This window comes from Camelus ferus, chromosome 9 (assembly GCF_009834535.1).
Source record: "Camelus ferus isolate YT-003-E chromosome 9, BCGSAC_Cfer_1.0, whole genome shotgun sequence".
Classification (NCBI taxonomy): Eukaryota; Metazoa; Chordata; class Mammalia; order Artiodactyla; family Camelidae; genus Camelus; species Camelus ferus.
Genome location: NC_045704.1, coordinates 34,521,570 through 34,547,557, shown reverse-complemented (window position 1 = coordinate 34,547,557; position 25,988 = coordinate 34,521,570). Strand labels below are relative to the sequence as shown.

Sequence of the window (25,988 nt, the reverse complement as noted above, 5' to 3'; positions counted from 1 at the left end):
TCCTCTATATGGTATATGTCTTTTTTCACTGGCTGCCTTCATAATTTTCTTTGTCTCTGGTTTTCAGCAGCTTGTATAGGATATGCCTATGATGTGGCAGTGCTTTTGGGGGGGAGCATTTATTCTGCTTGGTGTTCTTTGACTGTCTTGAAACTATTGTTTGGTATCTGTCATTCACTTTAGAAAATTCTTGTGTACTGTTTCTCTTTATTTTCTCCCCCTGAGATGCCGGTTACACATAGGTTAGATCTCTGGGTATCATCCCATGTCTCTTGGATGCTCCGTTGTGTTTTTCACCACCTCTCTAATCCCTCCCCACCATTCTGCAATCTGTGCCGGAACTGTTATAAATCCAGTTTCCATCTATGTGAGGGTCTGACTGAAAATTCTTTGTTGCCGTTGTGTCCTCTGTTATTCTCCAAATCCTTGTGAGTTTATTCCTTGAAAAGATTGTTTCCTGCCATTTTAGTGGTCTTGGTCGGGAGTGAAAGGAGCTGCTTGTATGCGATCTGCCTTCTTTACCTGGAAGTCATGCTTGAATTTCATTGTTTAAATTAAGCTTGCTGGTGGCAAGGACTAAATTTCCTATTATGTTTGAAATAATTCAATCCATTATATCTTATTTTCTCATTTTAAAGGACTTCTGCATTCTCAAAAGTAAGAGAAAATAATCATGAATGGTTAACATTTATTATATGTATATAACATTTATTATATACATATCATGTGTTAGTATTGTAAATGCTCCTATTGTATTAACTAATTTAATTTTCACAACAGCTTTGAAATATAGACACTCTTATTTTTTTCATTTTTACAGATGAAGATAAACCAATGCACAGAAGATTAAGTAATTTTTCCAAAGATGCAGAAATAGAAAATGACAGAACTTGGCTTCTTTACCACGATATTCTAATTGCCTTCTTCAACAAATGGGAAGATAGTGACTTTTAGGTAATACCTTTGCTTTTGGTCTCTGAAATCCTTCATGTACTACTGTTACCTCTCCAAGAATCTTAATATACTAACCAGCAAGTACTCATTCAGTGCCTGTTATGTGCCTAGAATTGTTGTGTTCACTGTAGCGGTGTAAAGAAATATGGCAGGGCTATTTCCTTCAAGGAGTTTGCATCTCTCCAAGAGAAGGCCCCCACAAATCTGAAAATAAGCTTAATGGTACAGAGTGGTAGCATCATTCAGAAAAATGAAAGCTTGATTTGATCTGGGTGCTCAGAAACCACGAAAAACTCACTAAAAACAATGATAGTTATTCAAGAGTTTACTTCACTTCTGGCTTAGCTATTCTGCCTTTCCATTCTCCCTGTATACCTCTTTTTTTGCAGCCTAATTTTAGCTATTGTACCATTTATAAATATGTCTTCCACAGAGCAAATTAAGAGGATTGTTTATAAGCTCAAAAGGTCTTTGTAGAAGTTTAAAGTGTGAAGTATAGTTAGATAGATGGATGCATATATATACACCTTTTATCCCAACTACCTTCTTTCCCCGTCAGGATGGATAACTGAGAATTAACACGTGTTAACATTAGGTGTTCCCTAGTGTTTCTGGAATGGCTGTGAGTAAACAAAGGGTTTACAGATGCAGTATTACCTTTAGATTGACTAGCACGGTGACTGACTCCTACTAGAGCCCTAACAGATATTTACTGTTTCATGGATTGAATGAATGAAATTAAAGAAATCCTATCTTAAGGTGAATCTTTTTATAGACGATAAAGAAAATCCCCGTGAGTTTGGATTTTAATTTGAAGAGATTTTCCTAACGCACTGCACGCCCACAAATCTTAGGGAGAAGGTTGCGGTTCCTCCTCCATCCTCACCTGGAAGCGCTAATGGATTGAGGGGTAGGATTCACTCACAGCTTGTGACCGGTCCCTCCCCAGTGCCGTGCCCAGCAGACAGGAGGTGTTTGCAGGATGGAAATAGCTGTTGGATGGAAAAATGAATTCTTTGACAGTATTGAGTTTGATGCAGAAGGACGTCTGAATGCTCTATAACCACCCAAGGGTTATAATCCCAAGGGTAGATTCTAGACAAAACTAACAGGAACAATAGAACAATGTTTCAGGAAAGGCTTGACAATGTAGTAGTCAGACCATGTACTTTGAAACCAAGCAGACCAAGAGTCTAGTCCCATCTCTGCCAGTTACTAGCCAGCCGTGTGACCTCAGGAAAGCTGTTTAACCTCTCCAAGTCTCAATTTCCCAGTCTTTCAATTTGGAGCAGTAACAGTATGTCATATGTCAGTTGTGAGGTAGTCCACACCATGACCAACTACTGTAGGTGCTCAACAAATGGTAACTAAATAGCTGTTATTATACAGAGATCTCAAGAGGCTGTGGCCCTTTGGATCTATAAAGAATTTTGACAAAAGTGGGCAAATCTAAAACAGAGGTGTCTGTGCGCTTCCCATGCTTCTCTTTTCTTGCTTTAGGCATTTTGAGTGGGAGTTGTTTGGCTGTCTGAGCATGTGGAAAGAGATGGCCTGGGGCAGGGGCTAGGAATGCTACCTTTAGAGAGATGCCCTCTACCAAGGATTTATGCTGACAGGGCACTGTAGGCCCACCCATCAGCTGAGGATGAAAACAGCCAGAGACAATGGGATATGACACAATAATGAGTTCTCATTTGTCAGATGTCAGCTTGCCGATGTAGTCTGAGGATGTGGCGTTCAATGATTCCCAGCAATTGGGGACAATGACACCTTACACGGTGCCGCCTCTGGCAGGTGTCATGGCACCTCCACACACTCTGTTTTCATTTCTACCACAAGGCTAGGAGGAACCTGGAATAAATATTACCATTCCCATTTTATAGATGAGTAAAAATACATTCTGAGAAGGGAAATGGCCATGCCCAAGGTCACTCAGCTGCTCAGTAACTGACCTTAGACTTGAACCCAAGTCCTCACTCTGGGGTCATTATTTTTTTCCCATGAAACTAAACAGCCTGTTTGTTCTACAGAATCCATCTAGTACTTGGATTATTAAGTGTGCTTGCACCCAAGCTAGACCCTTAAGAATTTGTGTTTATGAGATGATGGTGCCATCAGTAGCAGCAGCTAAAAGAGGCAGCCTGTTTTTTTAAACCTTATGTGTCTTTTTGGTCCAACAGGGAACAAAAGTTTTCATCCTGATACACTAGGTCTTTAATGATGTCAGTGAGGAAACAGCCATCCCCTTCTGTCAAAAGACGCTGAGCCTTCAAGGACCGCTGGTTGTCCAGAGGAGGCTGTGGTTATTCTGGTGAAGCACGAGGCTGGAGTCATTTTGATCAGTTACTCTGTGGAGAGTCCAAAACCGTGAAGCAGAATGAATCTCAGGACAGACAGCACTGGAACTCTAGAAGTGTAACTTCACCAGCAGAGGAGGTGGTGATGGATGATTTCTGATTATGGAGTCCTTTTCATCTCTCAATTTATATTCTGAGCTGTTACCTAGAATAAATCCTATCGTTCCTAATTAATGCACTCATTGTCTTTGTTTTGAGCAGAAAAGGGAAAAAATGTTTATACCCCTGCTAGCAGCATACGAAGTATGCCTGAAGTAGAGTATCTTTCTCCATCATGAATAACATTAATCTTTACAACTCTCCAAAGTAACTAATTATTGTATAGTTGCCTTCCTGTTTGTATGGATGGGTGATATCCTTTGTGGGTTTCCAGGTGACAGTTTGTTGCAGGAAGAATTCTCTCCAGAAACCATTCTTAATTCTTAAGATTATTGTCAAATGCCTGAATGAGGGATGAAAAGCCAAACTGGCAAGGCTAAATGCACAGACAAGCTGGTAACAGGCTGATCTTGTCCTTTCTGGATTCTTAACTGTCAGAGAGGATTGATGGATAAAGGGACAGAGGGCTCGTGGTCCATTCCAAGTCTTCCACCGGGAGGGGAGCAGCCATGCCACAGTTTTCTTCCATCCTGAGTATCCTTGTGTATTTCCAAGTTTACGATTACGAGATCCCTACACGCACCCAAGCCCTCTGATGAGACGATGATGGTAACAGTGAACATGGGATGTCACAGCCATTGAGCCATATTCTCTGAATAACCTCATTTTGTTCCAACAATGACAATTTAAACAAAAAGAATTATCACATTTTGCACATTTCAATACAAGGGCTTAGACAGACTGCATACTTTGTTTGAGGTCACACAATTATTAAACAGCAAAGTAGGAATTTGGACCCAGTTCTGTCTGCTCCCAATCCAGGGCTTTCAACTGTCACCCACATTGTCTCTACTGACGTAATGGCTTCCTTGTGGTAACTGTCAGAGGCTGGAAAACAGCCTGAGAGCACTTTTACATATGAAATGATAATTCTTCGCCTACTGAGATGCTTATTTAAAAAAAACCCAGAGGAAGATTACATTAATATATTTATTTAACATTTATGTACAATATTTACATTTACAAAATACTTTATAGTGTAGCAGAATGGGCAGAAATTTTTATTGGGGCATATAATTGTCTTTTCTTTCATATTCATTTATTCCTTTGATTTCTATCAGATGTTCTCTAGTTGGTCTTCTGAGATCATGTACAATGGTAGCAAATTTAAAATAATATTAATAAAAGATTATTTTGTATCACTCATAGGGAAAACCGAGCAGGGCCACGCCATTCTCTGTTCTTGATAAACGTTATGCAAAAGCGCGTAATATGGTCCCCAGCATCCTTGTCTGTAACACCAGCTGTGCTTGTTCGTGGCCTTTTGAAACTGTCTTTGGCTCCTACTCCTCATTTATTTTGGGTATTCGTTTTCTGCCCTTCAGCTGATTAGGGTCTCCACATTTTGGATAAAAAATTTCTGAACAGGCTTCACTGTGGCCTTTCTTCATTGACCAACAAGCCAGAATCCTCTGCAGAGCTTTCTTGCTGATGATTCCATCTGCCTGGAAATCTTTTCCCCTCGATAGTCCCAGAAATGCCACCTTCTCTTCACTCAGGCTTGAAATCAAATAGCACTGCCTCCAAGAGGCCTGCCTTGATGCCTGATCCCAAAGAAGTCCTCAGTGGTGGTCAATCCTAGCATCCTCTTTTATCTTCTCTTTAGCACATAAGATTCTGTATTAAGAATTGGAATTCCAGGCTTTGGTGAGAATAGATAAAAATATATATATTGATAAGCTAATATTCTGTCATTTTTAAGTTGCTATGATCTGCTTTAAATTTATCTTATAAGGAATCTCTTTAATGCAAAGTACTCTGAAAGCTTTCAATACACTGCTTGTCTTTTTAAGGACTCAGATCATTACTCTGGAGGGCATGCAGATATATGGCTGGGACAAATGACTGCATTTGGTTACCTTACAGGTTCTAAATCTAAATAACTTGCGTGTGTAATCAGCAGATTAAAAAGTGACTCTTAACAAAAAGGTTTTTTCATCCGTGTATACCTGTGCGTGAATGTTAATTTTTTTCTTTAAGAATTGCAGATAGGATGCCTAACTGAACTATGGTTTAGAAAGATGAGTCTGGAGGTCTGCCCTGGGAGGGAGGGCTGGGGGACAGGCAGATTAGGTAAGTGGCTCTCCACTCCAGCTGTACAGTATTAATAATGATGTATCCTATAAACAGTAAGGACCTATTGTATAGCACCAGGAACTATATTCCATATCTTGTAATAACTTATAATGGTAAAAAAATCTGAAAAAGAATATATATGTATATGTGTAACTGAATCACTTTGCTGTAAATAAACTGGAAACTAATACAACATTGTAAATCAACTCTACTTCAATAAAAATGAAACCAGTAATGACGTATCCTACCAACCAGGACCAATCAAATCAGAGTCGCTGGGGGGTTGAGCCCAGGCACTAGTGTTTTTTAAAGTGTGCCAGGTGATCTGATTTGCAGCCAGGGATGAGAACCATTGGATCAGTGGGCTGCTACTGTCTAATCTTGAGAGAAGGGAGTGACTAGGGTAGCAGCCACCAGCCCTGCCTACCCAATGCTGACCAAACTTGGAAAGACCCCAGGATCCCCCTCTCTACCTGTTGGTTTCTGAAACTTGTCTTGCGATCTTCAGCAGAGTCCAATGAGCCTAGCTGTGTCACTCCAGCACCCTCTCCTGGGTCCTGGTCTCCTGTTTCCATATCCTGGCTGGTCCCCAGCTGCCCTCTTGGACCCTCGGCCCAAACCTCCGGTGGCTCCTCTGGGCCTGGCTACCCTTTGCTTAGCTCCTGCTGACCTCGCATTCCTGGACCCAGGGCCTTACTCCCCAGCTGGGGTCCTGCTTCAAACAGACTGAACCAGCCCAAATCACAGTGGAGGCTCCCTCCTGACTCATCACAGCCGGACAAACTCAGCTGGCGCCAAATCCCCCGACGGGACAATCTCCTTGAACACGGCTCTTCACAAGGCCTTTGAATTCCTGGAGAAATAAACTCCATGTCCTTAGCAGGAGGCCATGCAAAGCCATGTGCAGGGGGCCTGTACACAGGGAGGGGTGAAAAATGGGGGCCATTAATGCAGTCAGCCAACCACAGACGGGAAGCAAATAAGGGAGATATTGATTGAGCGTTTCTGGGAAGGAAGCAAAAATCGTGTGAGCATCAGCTATACCGGGAGTTTAATTCGATATGAGGTGAAAATAAGGTGACCAAGTGACAGTTGTGATCACGTTGTCATGAAGCATCCAAAAGTTTGGCAACTTGGATGTGGGCTGAGAAAGGCGTATGAGTTATTTAGACAAGTTAATAATGGAAACTTCAGAGAGCCCCTCACAAGTAGGAACCAGGTAAGAATGGGCTTGGATGAGATCCTGGCAAAGACCTGGGGGCCCCCCATGCAAAGCTGCCTCCCAAGAAAGGAACGGGGGAGTCAGGGCCCTACAGCGACCACAGCAGGGTTCTCCGGAGTCTCTGTGGACTTGGTCGTATCAGGTGCACTCCCTTCACCCCTTTTCTTCTGGAACAAGGGCCTCAACTCTCTGAATCTCCTCTCTTGCAGGCACCTGAGTGGGTTGCACCTCCCTGCCCCTTTGAAATGTGAGAGGAAGTGTCATATATCACTTCCCTGTGGAAGCCATGAAGAGCCACCACTACATATTTTTTTATCATTGTGTTCTTCTCCTCTGACAATGAACTGTCAACCCTGTGTTAAAATGGTGGCATCAAAAGATGGTGGGGTCTTCGGTCCCTGAGTGACTAAATTAAGCAATGCTGACCCACCGTGGACAGATTATATGAAAGAGACATAAACCTTTATTGTGTTAAGCCACAGAGCAGCGGGGCTTTTTACTGCAGCAGAGCCTAGCCTATCCCGACCACTGCAGGGATCTTCCCCATGAACGTGCCCCTGTTAACGCTCTAGAACTGTAACTTCCCTCTAGCCTGGTAAGGTAGAAGGAAGCAGTTTTTCATCACTGAGAGAGGGGACAAGATCCTGGCATTATCCTTCTGTGCTCATCTACGGCAGGCAGATTCAAGGGATGGAGGATGGAAGGGAACTAGCATTTGTTGATGTCTTTCTCTAAACTAGGCACTGTACTCGATGCTGTGCACACGGTCAGCCTCAGAACAGTGTGGTTAGAGGATTTTGACTTTTATATTATGGATGAGGAAGAAGGGCTGCAAAGAGGTTAAATCACTTGTCTAAAAATTACAGAGCCAGGACAAGAACCCAAGTCCATCTGACCACAAAACCTATGTTCTTTTCCTGTAGTATAAATACACAAGTAATGAGATTTTAACCCCTGGAAGCCTGTTAGTGTTTTTCTCCAGACCATAATCTCTTTGGAACAATCTTTAGTGAGATCAATCTACTATTCCAAGCTATTATTCTTAGAATTATTTTCTTCTTTCATTTCACTAAGATTTGTTTTTACTGATCTTTGACACCTGAGGTGCTACAAATCTGTGTTTGTTTAAACTCCAACCAAACGCACTCGTGTTTGTTTTAATTCGGGATGGCATCACCAGGGTATCTGGAAATTCCTCCACTGTGGCTACAGGTTTCAAAAAATGTGAGGTTGGGGGTGGGTGGGTATAGCTTGGCGGCAGAGTGCATTCTTAGCATGCAGGAGGTCCTGTGTTCGATCCACAGTACCTCACTTAAAAAAAAAAAAAGGTGAAGTTTGCCCTTTCCATCAAGGATCTTGGAGGAGGGAAATAGAATGAGATGCGGAGGGCGCAGGTTTATTTGTGAAGAGGGGAGAATGAAGACTGTACTCAATTCAGAGGACCTTCTGTACATGGAATCTTTTCAGCTGCCGTCTTCATGACCCTTAGAAATATATGATCCATCTCCTTGAGGAGAGCCCCAGTGACTCTTACTGAGCCTCACCAAATACAATAAAATCTTGATGCAAACCCATAGCTCACTGTCTATGTGCACATGGGGTGATTCTCTTGGTTTTCAGAGCGCAGCCCAGCCACCCCATTCAGAGTTCGGTGGAGGGCATGCCTCCGCCTGCATTCTCCCACTCATGACATGACTTCTCAATTGAGGGCCAGGATTTGTCTCAAGTGTAACAATATTAATTATCAAGTCATTTTAACACACGTGTGATGTATGTGTGCATTTATTTCATAGGAATGGTATAAAGATTAAATACTTAATGAATCCATTTTTCATATCAAGGATATATTTGCCCTGTGCCTAACTATATCTCCTCCTTCTGTTTCTCATGAGAAATTTAGCTATCTTTATTACGTAATCAGTAATATATCATTCCTTCTAAGCTGGATCTAATTTTAGCAACATGATGAATGGCCCAGGAATGTATTCCACTGCCCTCTGCAGAAAGGAATATATATCAGACCTGCTCAGGTGTGTGTCACTTCTTTATACTGGGAGCTTTCAAGTTCCCCAAGTGGCAGCCTGGGTTTTTCTAGCTGAGAGCCCCAACTTCTGTCTCTGTTACGGCTGCACAGACAGCATCAGGAAACAGCCACATGTGAACAGTATCCGGGTTTGCTTGTCGCAGCCAATGAGGTACATGGCTCTCCTGTGCCTGGGTTTATTACACCAGCTAGAAAATGACCAACGGGGGCTTTTCTTCAATTCATTTATGGGCAGGATCTGTTAGTGTAAGACTATCCTCAACTTCCCACCCACCACCTCCCATTTTTTCCCCTTGTGCCTTTAAGTAGTGAAATTTCTTGAAAATGCAGAAATCGTTCCAGCTTGACTGGCTGCATGAGGAATTAGTAACTTCTTGCGCTTTCAAGGAGAAAATGATCATTTTCATCCATTCTGCTTGGGAGTTTTATAGCTGCTTCTACCCATTCGTAGCACCTAATATCTCGATAACATTTTAATCTGAAAGCTATCTGGAACTCATTTTTAAATTGGTCTGTAGGAGAATCAAAGCACTACCTTATCTACATTTCAGATGTGAAAACTGAGGCTCAGAGAGAGTAAATGATTTGTTCAAGTTCAGGGACATGGCCCACTAAGGACTAATTGCAAACTCCATGTCACATAGCTGCCAATGCCTAATTTTTAATGACTTCCCATATAAGATAGAAGATAAAAGTTAGAATTGTTTGTTTTTACAACAATTGTATATGTGAAATTCTGAAATTCTTTGTGCAACTACTGTATTTGCTGACTCTAAGATGTTCTTTTTTCTCATATTTTTATCTCCAAAACTGGGGGATACATCAGACGATCAATGGAATATCATCATCTAACTGGCAGTGTTTTTTCTTTCTTAGTGGTTGCAGCAGATTGGTACTTCAAATACCCTAAATCTTCACCCCTCTCTGTCTCCATGCCTTTTGCGATGTCACTTTGCAACTCCTCCTGTCAGCCAAGTCTATTTCCCCAAGCCTGGAAAATGGGCCTCATCTTTATTTGTTCCCGTAGAGGACACTGTTGGTGCGCACCCATTCCTTTTAGCCTTTACTGCCTCAGCCTGCCTGACTTCCACAGACACCTGCATTCTTTGCTTGAGGCTGTCTTTGGCTGCCAAAGCCCCTTTGCCTGCTGTGATGGCTTAAAAATATGTTCACAGGGTCTTTGACCCTCCTCCCTCCTCTCCTTTTGAATGTGGGCCAGGTTTCCTGACTTGACTCGCTTCTCCCAAATGGAATGTGGTGGAAATAGTGTGACTTTCAAGAGGAGGTTATAAAATCGTTTTGGCCTCGCTCTCTTGGACAACTCACTTCAGGGTAAGCCTTAGACCTTGTCCTGAGCACATTTTAGGGGTCAAGGGAATGGAGAGCTGCAGCCAAAAGTCAGCACTGACTGGCCAGCCATGCTAGTGGGTTCATCTTAGAAGATCTTCCAGCCCCAGTCAAGCCTTCAAATAAGTCCTGCTGATTTCTTAACTGCAGCCTCGTGAGTAACCCCAAGCCAGAATCAACCAGCTAAGCTAATCCAAAATTCCTGACCCTCACAAATAATATGAGATTATAACAATTTATGGTATATTAAACCACTAAGTTTTGGAATAACTTATTGCACATCAATATATAGCTAAATATATAACTAAACCCATCTATGGGGCAAGATGGAAAGGTTGGTGGATTACCTCTCAGAAGCATCTCTCAATCAATGACATGCAGTAGTCTGTAAAAATACCACAGCTTCCTCACCCTCTGTAGATCAGCGATCCTACAGGTTCCCCAGGGGGAGTAAGTTCCAGTTGCCCAGAATAGTAACTAGATTGATAACACCCTCTATTTACTACTTTCCCACCCCTAAGTTCTTCATTTCCCTACTGGTGTTTCCTTCACCTCCCATATTCATTGCTTGCTCTTAAATCCTTGTCTCAGTACCTCCTATTTGGGGGGAGGGAGAATGCAAATTAGGTCAATTCCATATAATCAGTTGCTGAATCCTGTGCATTTTTTACATGAAATTATGTTTCCATGGCTGCAGTTCAATAGCACCAACCTGAGCTGATGCAAAAAAAGTGAAAAATATAAAAGCAACCCTCCCACTTCACACATACATGAATGTTGGTGAACATACTTCCTCCTCCTCAATTTTTAATACAATTTAAACCTCTAAATCAAGAAAAGGTAATCCTCAAGTGCCAGAAACAAAGAGAAGACTCAAAGGTACAGTGATAAGAGGGAGGTGAGATGGAAATGCTCACACGTGAATCAGGAGGAGAGCGAGGCCGAGGCTCTCTTCAAAGCAGCCGAGGCTTTGAAGCTCCATGAGCAGAATCATGTAGGCCTGAGTCCCATGAGACCAGAATCAGGACCCAGGCTCCCAGCACACCTGCAGAAAGCCAGGAGTCTTGAAGAGTTTATCTAGCATCTTCTGAATCGGGGACAAGAGAAACCATCCACTGGCCTAGGGGAATAGCAGAAAAGTTTGTAATTTTCTTGGGCTGTGTAACAATAAGAATCACACACACACACACACAAAAAAGGAAATTTGTGCCGCAAGTGGTATAAGGCCTGAATTCCTATTACTCATGGGCTATGGGAACCCAAAACTAAGAAATTATCCTAAAATCTTGTCCAGAATTGGTAATTGTAAAAACACTCCAAAAGGATGTTTCAGAGCGCATGAGACTTCTGTGGACTCCCCTTTCAAGCTCATCTCCATGAAGAAGAGTTTACAGAAAGAATAAAAGAAAATTAGAAAAAAAAAAAAAAAGAAAGAAATTACAGGAAACATCAACCACAATGAAATGGAGCCAAGAGATGAACAAATGAGAGAACTTGTATCTCAAGAACTGGAAATAACAGAATAACCATCTAAAAAAAAGACTTTACAATAAGTAAAAACAAAAAAAGTATTTCGAGACATGGAGAAAGGAATAGTAGTCACAAACCAAGAATAAAAGTATTTGAAAACAGGCAGATTTGAGGGAAAAAAAATTCTAAAAATGAAAAATATAGTAATTGAAATGAAAACCTAATAGACCAGTTGGACTGTGAAGTAGATCTGACTGCTGAGAGGTTAAGTGAATTGGAAGACGCATTGCAGGAAATCACCCAGAATATAACACAAAAGATAAAGAGATGAAAAATATGGAAGTTGATTAAATGGTCTATGTCTGTTAAAAGTTCCAAATGGAAAAAATAGAAAGAGAGAAAAGCAAATAGATAGTAGTCAATAATTTCCATTATCTAAGACACGAATCTTTCAGGAAGCACACCAGTCTCATGCAGTATAATTAAAAACAAGCCCACTTTTAAACACAGTAGTACAATTACAAACTATCAACCTTAAAAGCTACCAGAGAGAAAAAACAAACTACCTTCGAATGAATGCCAGTTAGACTGAGGGCATACTTCTCAAAGCAACAATAACTAGGCAGAATACAGCTGTTATGTTATAAATATAGTTAGAAATGCACAGAAATGATGCATTTAAATTGCTGAGGGAAAATCTGTCATTCCAGAGTGAAAGTAGAATAAAGGCAATTTCAGACGCAAATGACTATTTTGGCCCCCAGTTCTTTGGCGTGTAGTACATGAAGATTTACTTTGGCAAGAAAAGAAGAAGTGGGATGCAAGAAATATTTTTTAAATGGATAAATAAGTTGGTCAATCTAAACAAATACTTAATAGTATAATTTAAAATGCCTCCTTGATGAGTTTTAAAAATAAGAGAGAAGTCAATTTCTAAGTAATAAAACCATGGAAGATGAGAAAGCAGATCAGAGTTGAAGCATATATTATTTAGAAGGAGGTAAGTGATAGTAATTAATTCTAGACTTTAATTTAGGTGTGACTATGAATGCAAAGGTAGCCATAATAGAACAGAAACAGGACGCATAATTTGTGTGCCAGCAGAAGAAAAATATAAAATTACGAACTGGAATACTACCTTCCAAATCATGACAGTGGTCTTCCCTTGGGAAAAAGAAGAGGTGATGGCGACCAGCAGGGGCTGGGGAGTAAAGGACACGTCAACTTTATTTGAAATGTTCAACTAATTTAAAAACACTTAGAAACATGTCTTCTTTTTCCCTTTGCCTCTGGGATATGCTTAGCATTTTCCCTGATATCCAAGGTCCCTCAGAATCTGCCTCTGTCCTTCAGTCAGCCCAGCTCTCTTTCCTCCTCTCAACACATACTTTTCATCTCCATTTGGCCCGTCTCTTCATTTTTCATACACCCTCTGCTTATGTTAGGATTCATGTCTCTGTTGTCCAAATCCTGCCTGTCCTTAAAGACCCTTCTTCCTATCACCCAGTATTGACAACAGCAAATAGAACTGTCTATAGCACATAGTATGTAATTATATTCTGTTTAGCTCTCTTATTATTATAGAATTATCTTATATTTTATATCTCTTTTTAATTGTTTTCTTTTACTCAGTATTTCCCCCAAAAAGATTATAGAATCTCCGAGGTCGAGAACTGTGGTGTTTATTATACCCTGCCCTGGAATCCCTCATGGCATGTTCCACAGCTAAACACATTGTAAAAGCTCAGAATATGTTTGTTAAATTGAAAGCAGTCCCTCTGATGGAAAGGCAATGGAGAAAAGAAACTGACCAAGCAAGTTCTGAACATTCCTTGGTGGATAAAATTGTACCGACAAAACAATTATATAAGTTACTTATTTCAATGTTGTCTATTAATCTCAGTGATCTGGAATGTATTTGAGATTCAGAAAAAGGTGGTGAAGAATGTGGGCTTTGGTTTCAGACAGACTTGCTTTGAGTATCAATTTAACCATGTAATTACTATCTTTAAGACTATATGTAGGCAATCTAACCAGTTTGAGTCAATTTCTTCTTGTGTAAAAAGGGGGAAACAGTTCTCACATGGAAATCACTTACCACTGCCAATGGAACATAGTAAAAGCACTCAGTAAGCATGAGCTGGGATTATTATTACCTAAAATATATAAACCCAAAGTCATGCAGGAGAAAACCCAGTTGTCCCCCATCCTGTTGCCAGCCCATGACAGTACTGCATGTATCTGCCCTCCGGAAGCTAAGTGTTGCCATGCTGATTGCGTGTCCCAATGAAATGTAAGCATAAAGACATATGTGATTTCCTACAGAATTTGTTAAGACCTACTGAGTAATTCACCACTTCCGCTTCCCCTACATGTGGACCCTAGAAGCACATGTTGAGATGAAACCTTTGCCAGCCTGGATCCTGTAATGATCATGCTGAAGAGAGCTGTCCTGCAACCCAGCTGGACACATAAAATGAATAAGAAACAAATTTTTGCTGTGTTAGCCCCCCTGAGATTTTGGAGTTTTTTGTTTCTGCATCAAAATCTAGCCCATCCTGACTAATAAAATACAACAAAGGTTATAGTAACCACCAACCACCCCCACGCTTCAGAAAAAAACATCTAGAGCCATGCTTGAGAACCCTTTTGCTCTTACTTAAGAACACTTCTCTCCAGCTTGTTTATGTGGTTTCCCATCTCACAGGACGTTTGGCGCAAAATACTAGAGGTGATATGACGAGAAGTAGGCACTGACCCCAGTGAGAAGGGAGAATTGCTAGCCCAGTAAAACTGATGAGATAAGGAACTCAAAAAGCGTGATGATCTAGGGCCATTTTGGGTAGGTGGAATTAACAATGCTTCCTAAGAAGCTTCTGAAGGCATCTCTGTTGTCACAGCAATACTTTTTCAGTTTATTATAGTTTTATTACATTTTAATTTTGCTTATTCATTTTCTTTATTTTATTGTACATTTAGTTTTATGACACTTTTTTTTTTTTTAAATGCTTACGATCTCCCGAGCATCATGCTGAACATTTTAAATACATCGCAGGTCACTTAACACTCCCAGCATCTCTCAGAGGCAGCAGGTTCTACTCCCCTTCTATGTCAGCACTCAGAGATTTGTAGATGCTCAAAGATTCATGGTCAATAGGGCTGCATCATAGTTTCAGGGCAACCCAGCCTGACATCAGGGTCTTTTCACCATCATGCCTCTCACGCATTAGCATAACGCCATAGGGTGACCACCACGAGGCTAAATTATGTTTCAGGAAAGTCTATTTTAAAAGCCTGGGAGACATGTAACATTTTGGGAATTTTTCTGTAAAAAAAAAAAAAAAGATTCAATTTTAACAAGTGCTGGTGCTTCAAAGGGTAGAAAGCTTGGGTTATCAGGAAAAGCCACATGTGGGAAGCAGCTCTCTCTCTAACAGTGTGAGATAAACGAGACAGTCTTGAATTTTATAAATGCAAGAGGGGTGATAAATATAAATCTATTAAAGCTCTTTCATTTAGAGCAAGGAATCTGTATTCTTTGACATATATATATAACTTTTTTTTTTTTTTTACATCTTTTAAACAGAAAAAGTTGCTGGTCACTGATGAGTCACTTCCTTGGTTCTTTGCAAGGAGAGGAGACAGAACTCCTGGTGGGGGGTGGGGAGGCTGGAGGGAAGGTGACTTTCTCTGCTGCTGTCCATGTGGTTGCCAGAGAGGCCCCAGGTTACCATTTCATCTCTGTAGTTGTTTCCTTATGCGAAGGCTGGAGGCTGACACCCAGGGGTCTTCGCCATAAATGAAAAGAGCAGAGGATGACCAAGCTGGAAGCCCAGGGAAGTTTCTCCCAATCACGGGCACTCGGCAGAGAGCATTTCTTATATGACAACAGCATTTCACTCCTCACTGCTAGAATGACATTTCTGGGGCTCAACTAAGCCGCTCTGGAAACCCACATTGTAACTCTGTACTGCAAACAAGGTTTCATTCTCAGTGGAAATTTGATTTTTGTTTTTAGTTTTGTACGACCGTTCAACAGGGAAGTGAATGTACTTGTCATAAGAACAGTAGCACTGTTGTTTAAATGTCACAATGGCCATTTTAGTTCTCTGGAGGGGCTGGTAAGAATGCAGGGTCCCTTCCCTGAGCTTTCTGTGCCCTGTTACTCCGGGTGCAGTGTATTAACATACCTTCAGAGCGGTTCAGATATGCCGGGGGTGGGGGGTGAGTGACTGCAAATGCTTACTATCAGGCTACTTCTGACAATTCCTAATGTAATCCATATACTACACATACATTCTAGTTACACAATTTATGAGGTATAACAAGGGGAGAGAAGTGAAGCTGGGATATAATTGTGACTGATGTGAAACAGACATGTAGAATGAATGGCCTTACAACATTTTCTTTGAAGTTTGTTAAAAGCAGTAAAGTGATATTCACTATAAGTGAAACCTGCTGTTACCGATATCCACTGGCTTGGGGAACATTCTCTTTTTACTTTATTTCTTGAATTTTAATCTGCCACTTGAAGTTTTCAGAATTTTTTTCTTTTGACGTGCAATGGAAGAGAAGGGGATAAAAATTGGGGAGCGCACCTACTAAGTGTTGACATCAGGGCTGGCTGACAGGCCACAGTGCCCAGGGCCCACAGAAATGTTTTAATTACTTTTCAAATCAGAAGAAAACAATGAGTATAATAATAATATAATATATTAATGTATTATCAACTCATGTAATAAAATTTAAAAATTATTATAATAATAATGAATATAGTAATGAATCCCACGTGGATTATATTTGTCTTTTAATCCTTTTTTATAGAGGAAGCAGTCTACAAAGGCAATGTGACAAGGGCCCACAGACTCCATAATGTGGCCCTGCTTGACAGAAATGATCTCATTTAATTCTCCTGAGTGATTCTAAAAGACTGAAAGACGCAGAGAAAGTGATGCTTCGAAGACCTAAGATATTTTCCTAAGGTCCTAAAACTAGGAAGTGGTAGAGGTAGGTTTTAGGTAGGTTTTAAGACTGTTATTTAAGTCTTTCCACTGAAGAAGAGCCTAATGTATACACAATTCTACATGGGCACACACGGCATTAGGAATGAAAACGTCACATATGTTTGGTACCAAAGAAATGAATGGAAAATCAATTCTGAGGATGGTATGTATTTTTCCATACCATATAGGAAGATGTCTAGAAGTTTACGTAACCCAGATGTCCCCAAGTTTACCAGCTTCAAGGTCAAGAGTTCTCTTTAATACTCAAATGATAATCTAAGTCCCCGAAGGAAGTCTGGTCTTTGTCCTATCACTATCACCTCCCCCACCTTTCTCTTGGGGCCAATGAAGTGTTCCTGTAACCAGTCCTGGTTAATATTCAAGGTCTTGGGTCGGGGGGCAGGGTATATCTCAGTGGTAGAGTGTGCTCAGCATGCATGAGGTCCTGGGTTCAATCCCCAGTGCCGCCATTAAAAATAAATAAATAAATAAATAAATAAATAAATAAATAAATAAATAAATAAATAAATCTAATTACCACCCCCCAACCCCCAAAACACTCAAGGTCTCAGCTGGCTGCCTCTCTCCACTTTGGAAAGTCACTTTTGGGCTGGTTGGCACAGCTTTCTCCTCACATGTGGATGTGTGCCCGTCCCTTTATTTCCCAAAGCACAGCTAAGACAGAGCTGGGACTTCCAACCCAAGTTTACTGGAGTCTTGGGGGCATCAGTAGCACAACACAAAGGAGACCATCTGACTAACACCCACGTTGATCAAGTGGCCCAATTTGCCCAGAACCAAAGAAGTTCTCAGGAAATTACACTTTTAAAACTGTGCCAGTCCTGGGCAAACCTGGACAAGCTGTTCACTCCACCAGTAAATACTACAGGGGTCTCCTCTTGAGCCCACAGCCCTGACTTGACCTCACTTAGGGCTTCATCTTGGCTATTGGTCTACCTCCACTTGGCTAAACTGGTGTCTCCTATCCCTGTCACCTCCAAGGATGCTCCTTCCTTAGATTCCAGACCCAACTTTTCTTGACCTCAGAGAGAGGAAGAAATCTTTTCTCTAGTTTAAGACCAGCCTCCTCTCCTGCCCCAGCCTGATTAATAACAGGAACAGCTCCTCCCTTGCTGGGAAAGGCCTGTGCTCCTCCATTAGGATGTCATTAAATCCTCATGGCCTGGACAAGACAAACCCAGAAGTCCACATTCTTGTCACGTCTCTTGGCCTGATAGATGAAAGGGAGATTGGGTCATCTCCATAATTTGTAATCTCTTGTGAGCAATGTTTAGGTTAAAACAGAGACACATCTCCCAGCTGGGGGAAAAGTGCTCTTCAGGCAAATATCAGTCTAAATGCAGATTTCACAAGAAAAGAGATTGACAACTCCCCAGGAGCACAGTAAGGAACTCAGTGCCTCGGTGTCATGCGTCTCCATTTTGGTTACTGTGTGGATTCAGGATTTTTTCCAAGAACAGTGGGTATGTGTATGTCTTATATACATTGTTGACTAAAACAACCTTCAAATGGGACCTCCCTGGAAAAAAGGAAAGTTCTTTTCCAACACTAATTCCAAATCCTATTCTAGAATTCAGCAACATTTGTGATTTCAAAATGATGGCTTTCCAATTTTGAAAATTTAAAACTTAGGTCTACTAAGAACCCCATTACAGTTAGAATCAGAGATTGCTGAGAGATGACAAAATTTGTTAACAATGTAATTAAGTGGCACATGAGTTGACAATATCACAAAACTAAGAGGCCATCTTGGGCAAAGTGACAGGAAATTTAATATTTCTGCAAGGGAAGGAAAGTAAGGGAAATGAGACAAAATAAAGTTAAGAAGGCTGATTTTAGAAGACTTTTTACTGAGTTGGTGAAGCTGTAAGAGGGTGTTCACCAGAGTCTATAGCATTAACTTTACTAAACTTACATCTTAAAAAATCATCATTGTACCATCTTTTCTCTCTATCATTATTATGTACCTGTTCCAGTTTTTTGACTAAAGATTATACGTGTGTATGTTTTGCAGGGGATGTTAAACTGAAATTAAAAATCAAACCACCTGTTTTAATAATTTTGCTATCACTCTACCTATTAAATATTGTTTTTCCTTCTTTTTCTCTGTAGATAATCTCAAGAAATACAGGATAAAATAGATGTTTAACTAAATTTCCAAGTAGACCTAAGAAATTTGTTGTGCTGGGGCCTGGAGAGCCTTAGGAACACATGAATCCAGGGGTTAGGGAAGAGTAGGGTCAAAAGGAAAAATAATACAGAGAGTTTTTGCCTTGGTGAGAAGTCAGAACTCCAGAAACTTCAGAAGTGAGGTATCAGAGCAAACGTGGATTGCCATGGCAATCAGACAAGAAATAAAAGGAACTCAAATTTGGAAAGGAAGATGTAAAATTGTCACTGTTGGCAGATGACCTGGTACTACACACAGTTGACCCTTGAACAACACGAGGGCTAGGGGAGCCAACTCCCTGCCTGCATTCTTGAAAATCTCTGTATAACTTTTGACTGCCCCCAAACTTAACCATCAATAGCTTACTGTTGGCTGGAAGCCTTACTAATAAATAAACAGTCGATTAACACATATTTTGTATGTTATATACATTATATACTGTATTCTTACCATGAAGTAACCTGGAGAAAAGAAAATATTTTTAGGAAAACCAGAAGGAAGAGAAAAGACATTTACAGCCTTGTACTATATTTTTCAATACTGTTAATTTTATGTCACCCGTTTACAAGATGAATTGTCTACCTGTCAGTACCTACATCAATATTGGCTTATATGATACAAAACACAGTAGATACAAAGTACATGTTACCAATACCAGATATTGAAAATGAAAAGATAATGTGAAAAAGAAATGTATATTTCTTTATGGGTATAATGATTCATACATTGATAACAAAGGAGCAGAGATACAATTGGTTTATGTTAGCCTCATGTAACTGATACAATTGTTTCATGGTAACCTAGCCTATACACGAATGAACGAATTGCTATAAAATTTTTATGGCATACAGTATTACAATCATATTCATAATACAGTATTGAACCCATTGTTACGTTATTTTAAAAGCCACTCTTACCTGTGATGATAAACTGAGAAGCAGTTTCTCCAGTTATAAGAGAGAAGCATTCTGTACAGTAATGTAATTCTCTGAAAGCAAAGATATAAAACAGTAAGAAAAGTAACACATTGTTAATTTTATATTAAATATCACTCACCTATCCTATGTTAAGAATAGGCTATCCACTTCAATACAACTCTTACACATACATTTTTGTACATTTATTGAAAAAAATCCACATATAAGTGGACTTGTGCAGTTCAAACTTGTATTGTTCCAAGGTCACCTGTATAGAAAATCCTGAAGACATCATGGAAAAACTGTTAGAATAAATTGATTCTGTAAATTTGCAGGATAAAAAATTAACATACAGAAATCTGTTGCATTTCTATACACTAACAACAAACTATCAGAAAGAGAAATTAAGAAAGCAAGCTCTTTTACAGTTGCATCAAAAAGAATAAAATACCTAAGAATAAATCTAGTCCAGGAGGTAAAAGGCTTGTACTCAGAAGTTATGACATTGATGAAAGAAATTGAAGACAACACAAGCAAATGGAAAGATATTATGTTCTTATGGATTTATGTTGTTATGGAATTGATGTTGTTAAAATGACCATACTACCTAAAGCAATCTCTGCATTCAGTGTAATCCCTATCAAAATACCAATGGCATTTTTCACAGAAGTAGAACAAATAATTTTAAAATTTATATAGAAAAAGAAAAGACTCTGAATAGTTAAAAATCTTGAGAAAGAAGAACAAAGAACAAAGCTGGGGGCAGCACACTTCTTCATTCCTTATACTACAAAGGTACAGTAATCAAAACAGTATGGTATTGGCACAAAATCAGACACATAGATCAATGGAACAGAATAGAGAGCCCAAAAATGAACCTGCACTTATATGGTCAATTAATTTACAACAAAGGAGGCAAGAATCCTCTTTAGTAAATGGTGTTGGGAAACCTGGACAGCTACAGGCAAAAAGTCAACCTGGACTACTTTATCACCACATACAAAAATAAACTCAAAATGGCTTATAGACTTAAATGTAAGACCTGAATCCATAAAACTCCTAGAAGAAGACATAGACAGTATGCTCTTTGAATCAGTCCTAGCAATATTTTTTTGGATCTGCCTCCTTAGGCAAGGGAAACAAAAGCAAAAATAAACAAGTGGGGCTATATCAAACTAAAAAGCTTTTGCACGGTGAAGGAAATTATCAACAAAAGAAAAAGGCAACCTACCAAATGGGAGAAGATATTTGCAAACAATATGTCCAATAAAGGGTTAAAATCCAAAATATACAAAGAATTGATAAACTCAACATCAGAAAACAAACAACTAGATTAAAAGATGCAAAGAGGACCTTATTAGATAGTTTCCCAAAGCATACATACAGATGGCCAACAAGTACATGAAATAGTACTCAGCACCACTAATCATCAAGGAAATGCAAATCAAAACCACAATGAGGTATCATCTCACATCATTCAGAATGGCTATTATCAAAAAGACAACAAAGAACAAGTGTCGGTGAGAATGCAGGAAAAAGAGAACCCTTGGACACTGTTGGTTGCATTGTTCATTGGTGGAGCCACTACAGAAAACAGTATGGAGGTTCCTCAAAAAATTAAAAATAGAACTGTCATCTGCCATATGATCCAGCAATTTCACTTCTGGGTATTTACCCAAAGGAAACAAAAACACTAATTCAAAAAGATATATGCACTCCAATGTTCATTGCAGCATTATTTACCATAGCCAAGATATGAAAGCAACTTAATGGTCTGTCAACAGAAAGATGTATAAAGAAGATGTGGTATATATGACTATTGCTCATAAAAATGAAATCTTGTCAGTTGCAAAACATAAATGGATATAGCGAATCTTATGCTGAGTAAAATTAAGTCAGACAGACAGAGACAAATACTGTATGATCTCACTTTTATGTGGAATCTAAAAAACTAAACACACAAACAAAACAAAATGAAAACAGACTCACAGAGAACAAATGGGCAGTTGCCAGAAGGGAGCAGTAGGAGGGGTGGGCGAAATAGGTAAAGGGGACTAAGACATATAAACTTCGAGTTATAGAATAAATGAGTCACAAGGGTGCAGTGTACAGCATAAGAAATATGGTCAATTATACTGTAATAACTCTGCATGAGGACAAATCATGATGATCATTTCATAACATGTGCAAATATCAAATCATTACGTAGTACACCTGAAACTAACATAATATTGTACATCAACTATATTTTGGAAATCAATAGAGTGTGCCTGAATACTGTAAGGATAGTATAAGAATACAGTGTAAGAATAGACTGATCAGTGAGACCCAAGAAAGATCCCAGAAATAAACCCATATTTACACAATCAATTGACTTTTGACAATGTCACCAAAAGAATTCCATAAAGGAAAACCTTCAACACATGATAACTGGAGTTAACTAAATATCTAAATGGAAAAAATAATGACACTTGACCCTTACCTCACACTGTATAAAAATGTTAATTTGGAATGGATCATAGACCTACTTGTAAGAACTAAAACTATAAAGTTCTTAGAATAAACCATAGGAGAAAATTTCTTTGACCTTGAGGTAGATAAAGATGTCTTAGAAAGGATACTAATTGAAATAACCATAATATTTTAAAAAATGATAAACCTGATTCCATCAAAATTTAAAATTTCTGCTTATCAAATCACATCAAATATAGGAACAGACAAGCTACCGACTGGGTGAAAATTTTCACAAAAAATATATGTGGCAAAGAACTTGTATCTAGTATTGAGAACTTGCATCTTTTATAACTCATTACTAAAAAGACAACACAATTTCTTGAATGTGAAAAGACTTGAACAGGCAATTGCAATAGAAGAGAGACAAATGATTAATAAGCACACACAAAACACTCAACATCATTAGCCATCAGAAAAATATTTATTAAAACCATAATTATATACCACTCCGCACCCACAATATAGATATGATTTTAAAACGTTGACAGTACCAAATGTTAATGAGGATGTGGAGTGATCAGAATTTGAATACATCTCTGGGAAGAATTTAAAATGATATAACCACTTGGCAGACACTGAAATTTTTGATAAAGCTAAATATACATTTACTCTATGATCCAGTAATTCAATTCCTAGCTGTATACTTAAAGGAACTGAAATACAGATTCATAAAAAGATGTGTATAAGGGTTCACAGCAGCTTTATTCATAATAGCCCCCATTTGAAAACAGACCGAAAGTCCATCCTTGGGAAACTGGATCAACAAATTGTGATATATTCATAGAATAAAATACTACTCAGCAATAAAAAGAAGCAACCTACATGAATGAATTTTAAAAACATTATGCTGAGCAAAAGAAGCCAGGCACAAGAAGTATGATTCCATCTATGTCAAGTTTTATAACAGGCAAAACTAACCTATGTTCTAAGATACATACTCAGGAGAACAGAAAACATGTTTACAAAAAAATAAAAACTTGTACACAAGTGTTCATAGCAGAATTATTTATAAGAGCAAAAAAGTGGAAACAACCCAAGTATCCACCAATTGATGAGTGGGTAAATAAAATGTGGTATATCCATACAGTGAAATATTATTTAGCCATAAAAAATAAAGGGACTGATACTTACAACAATACAGCAAACCTTAAAAACATTATATTAACAAAAAAGAAAAAAAATTATGTTTACTGAAAGCCAGACACAAAATGCCATATATTGCACAATTCCGTTTACATGAAAGGACCAGAACTGGCAAATCTATACAGACAGAAAGTAGTTTAGTAGCTGCCAGGGCCTGGGTGGAGGTGGGATGGGGAGTGACTTCTAATGGGTATATAGTGTCTTTCCAGAGTGATGAAAATATTCTAAAATTAGATAGTGGCAATGATTGTACAACTTTGTGAACATAATAAATGTCATTGCACTGTACACTTTAAAAGGATGCAGTTTATCGTATGTGAATTATATCTCAGTGAAAAAAACTAATCTGTAGTGACAGAAACCTGAGTGATGGTTGCCTCAGAACAGGGTGTGGAAGGGGATCCACATGGAAGAGCTAGGAAGGAACTTTCTGGGACGATGGAAATGTTCCATATTTGGTTAGAAGTGTGAGTTATGTGGCTTTATGCATTTTTGAAAACTCATCAAACTATAACAAGTAAAAGCTGTGAATTTCACAGGTAGATTTTTGCCTCAGTGAAAAACAAATAAAAGGCAAAAAAGAACAAAAAAAAAAACCTTAGTAAAACTGGCATAGAATACTTTTTTAACGTAGGTATGACAGTTTTATCATACTTACAATCTCAAACCAGTAAGTCAATATCTTAGTACTAAAACTCACTAGAATCATATCATTGTAGCTGGAACCAAGACCAACATGTCCTGTTACAGGTGACATGTTTTAACAGGATTCTGCAAGTGCGCACCAACGTAATTAGTGAAAATAAAAAATAAGGTTTTTGTGTTACAAAAATACTGTTATTTACAGTTATTAGAAATGTTCACCAGCTAAATCCAAGAAATACTGAGAAATTTTTAGAACCGAGAGGGTTTACCATCCTAATTGCAAAACCAATGGCTTTCCTATATAATCAAAAACACTATTTAGAAAACATAATGGTTAAAACAATCTCATTTAAAAAATCAGCAAAATTATAAAATGATCAGGACCAACGTAAGGAAAGTTATTAACCTCCACTGATTGACATAAAAATCACCTTAATAATTCAAGTGTGCATCTTTGCAGGGAAGGAATCAAAATAATAAAGATATTGCTTCTCTCTAAATTCATTCACATATCCAGTCCCAAACAAATCTCGGCAAGGTTTTTATGAAATTAAAAAAAAAGATTCTAAAACTAATGCAAAAATAAATGTGTACAAATAGCCAGAAGAAGAATGAGAGTTAACTTTTTCTACCAGGTATAAGAATCCATTAATTAATGTTGGTGCAGAACTGGTACAGGAAGAAGGATCCCCTGACGGAAGACAATAGAGAGCCAAGATGAAAATCAAAGCATAAATATGGACTGGGACAAAGTAAAGGCAGCACTGAAATAATTGGAAAAAGACTGGATTGTTCACCAAATACTGTTAGGATTACTGTCTGTCTGCAAAGAAAAATGGCTACCTATTACAACCTTATGATACAACAAATTCATGATGGATTAAAGGTTAAATGTAAAGACAAAACTAGAAAAGTACTAGGAAAAAATAGATAACTATGTGTTAATTTCAGTTGGAGAAGGAGTTTAAGGGGGGTTTTTGAAGTACATCATCAAAGCTAAACACTAAAGAGGGAAAGGACTGACTCCTTAAAAACAAAAAGCTTCCATATGACAGAAACCTCCTTAAACAAAATTAGAAAACACACAATTGGAGAAAACACTTACTGCATATGTGACAGACATAATGTTTATATCTTCAATATGTGCTTTTGTATGGCTGCTTTCGGCTGAAGTGAAGAGTCCAGATCAAACTTGCTGAAATGTACAAGGGGGTTTGCTAGCTTCTGCAGCTGGAGAGCCCAGAGCTGGAGTGGCCTGAAGCTCCCTTCACGAGGAAGCCATGCTGGGTGCCTGCAGCCCAGTCCCTCATATCCTACCAGCCTACAAGTCCCCCAGGAAAGAGTGCTGCTTCTCTGATCGCTCCAGCAGAGACACTTTTGGAAGGATTTGGACCCAGTCTAGGACACAGGTCCATCACTGAATCATCCCTGTGGCTAAATGAAGGTTTCTTTCTCTTTTGATCCTATTTCTCTTTTGTTCTGAGATTTCAGTGTGTTACTCACTGATGTCTCTGGGCAGGCATGGATCATGTACTGCACTTGTGGCAGGGAAGCAGTAGGTCAGTGCCACACAAACTACTTGGAATGCATTTTTCATAATACAGCATGATTCTGTTAGCAGAAGAAGGGAGAAGGCATGCTTAAGGGGCCAAAACAGCAGATTATCACTAGCATATATAAAGAGCTCTCACAAATCAATAAGAAATAGTATTTTCAAAAATCCATGAAAAGCCATAATGATTCACCATTAGTTAAAAAGGACTTTTCCTGAGTCTTATTCTTTTATATCTCTGCTGAATGTTTTCCAAGGTTGTAGTTGGCTAATTTGACAAATTAAGCTGTTATAATTTATCACAAGATGCTAATATGTTATAAGGAGCTTCCTCCCCTCTTAGGTAACACATAGCGTATAGAGGCTTTTTGCAGACAATGTTTTAATTCAAAGG

The 25,988-nt window shown here is 39.0% G+C and overlaps 1 long non-coding RNA gene across 5 annotated transcripts in view; it reads left to right on the top strand.

The window, feature by feature from the left end:
- The window catches only part of LOC106729788, a 48,382-nt gene extending 44,901 nt beyond the window's left edge, over positions 1–3,481 (top strand). For all 5 annotated transcript variants that reach the window (XR_004322417.1, XR_004322419.1, XR_004322418.1 and 2 more), the window contains 2 exons: positions 821–954; positions 3,135–3,481. This is a non-coding gene — a long non-coding RNA (uncharacterized LOC106729788). The remainder of the gene's footprint in view (positions 1–820; positions 955–3,134) is intronic.
- Positions 3,482–25,988: the final 22,507 nt, after the last annotated feature.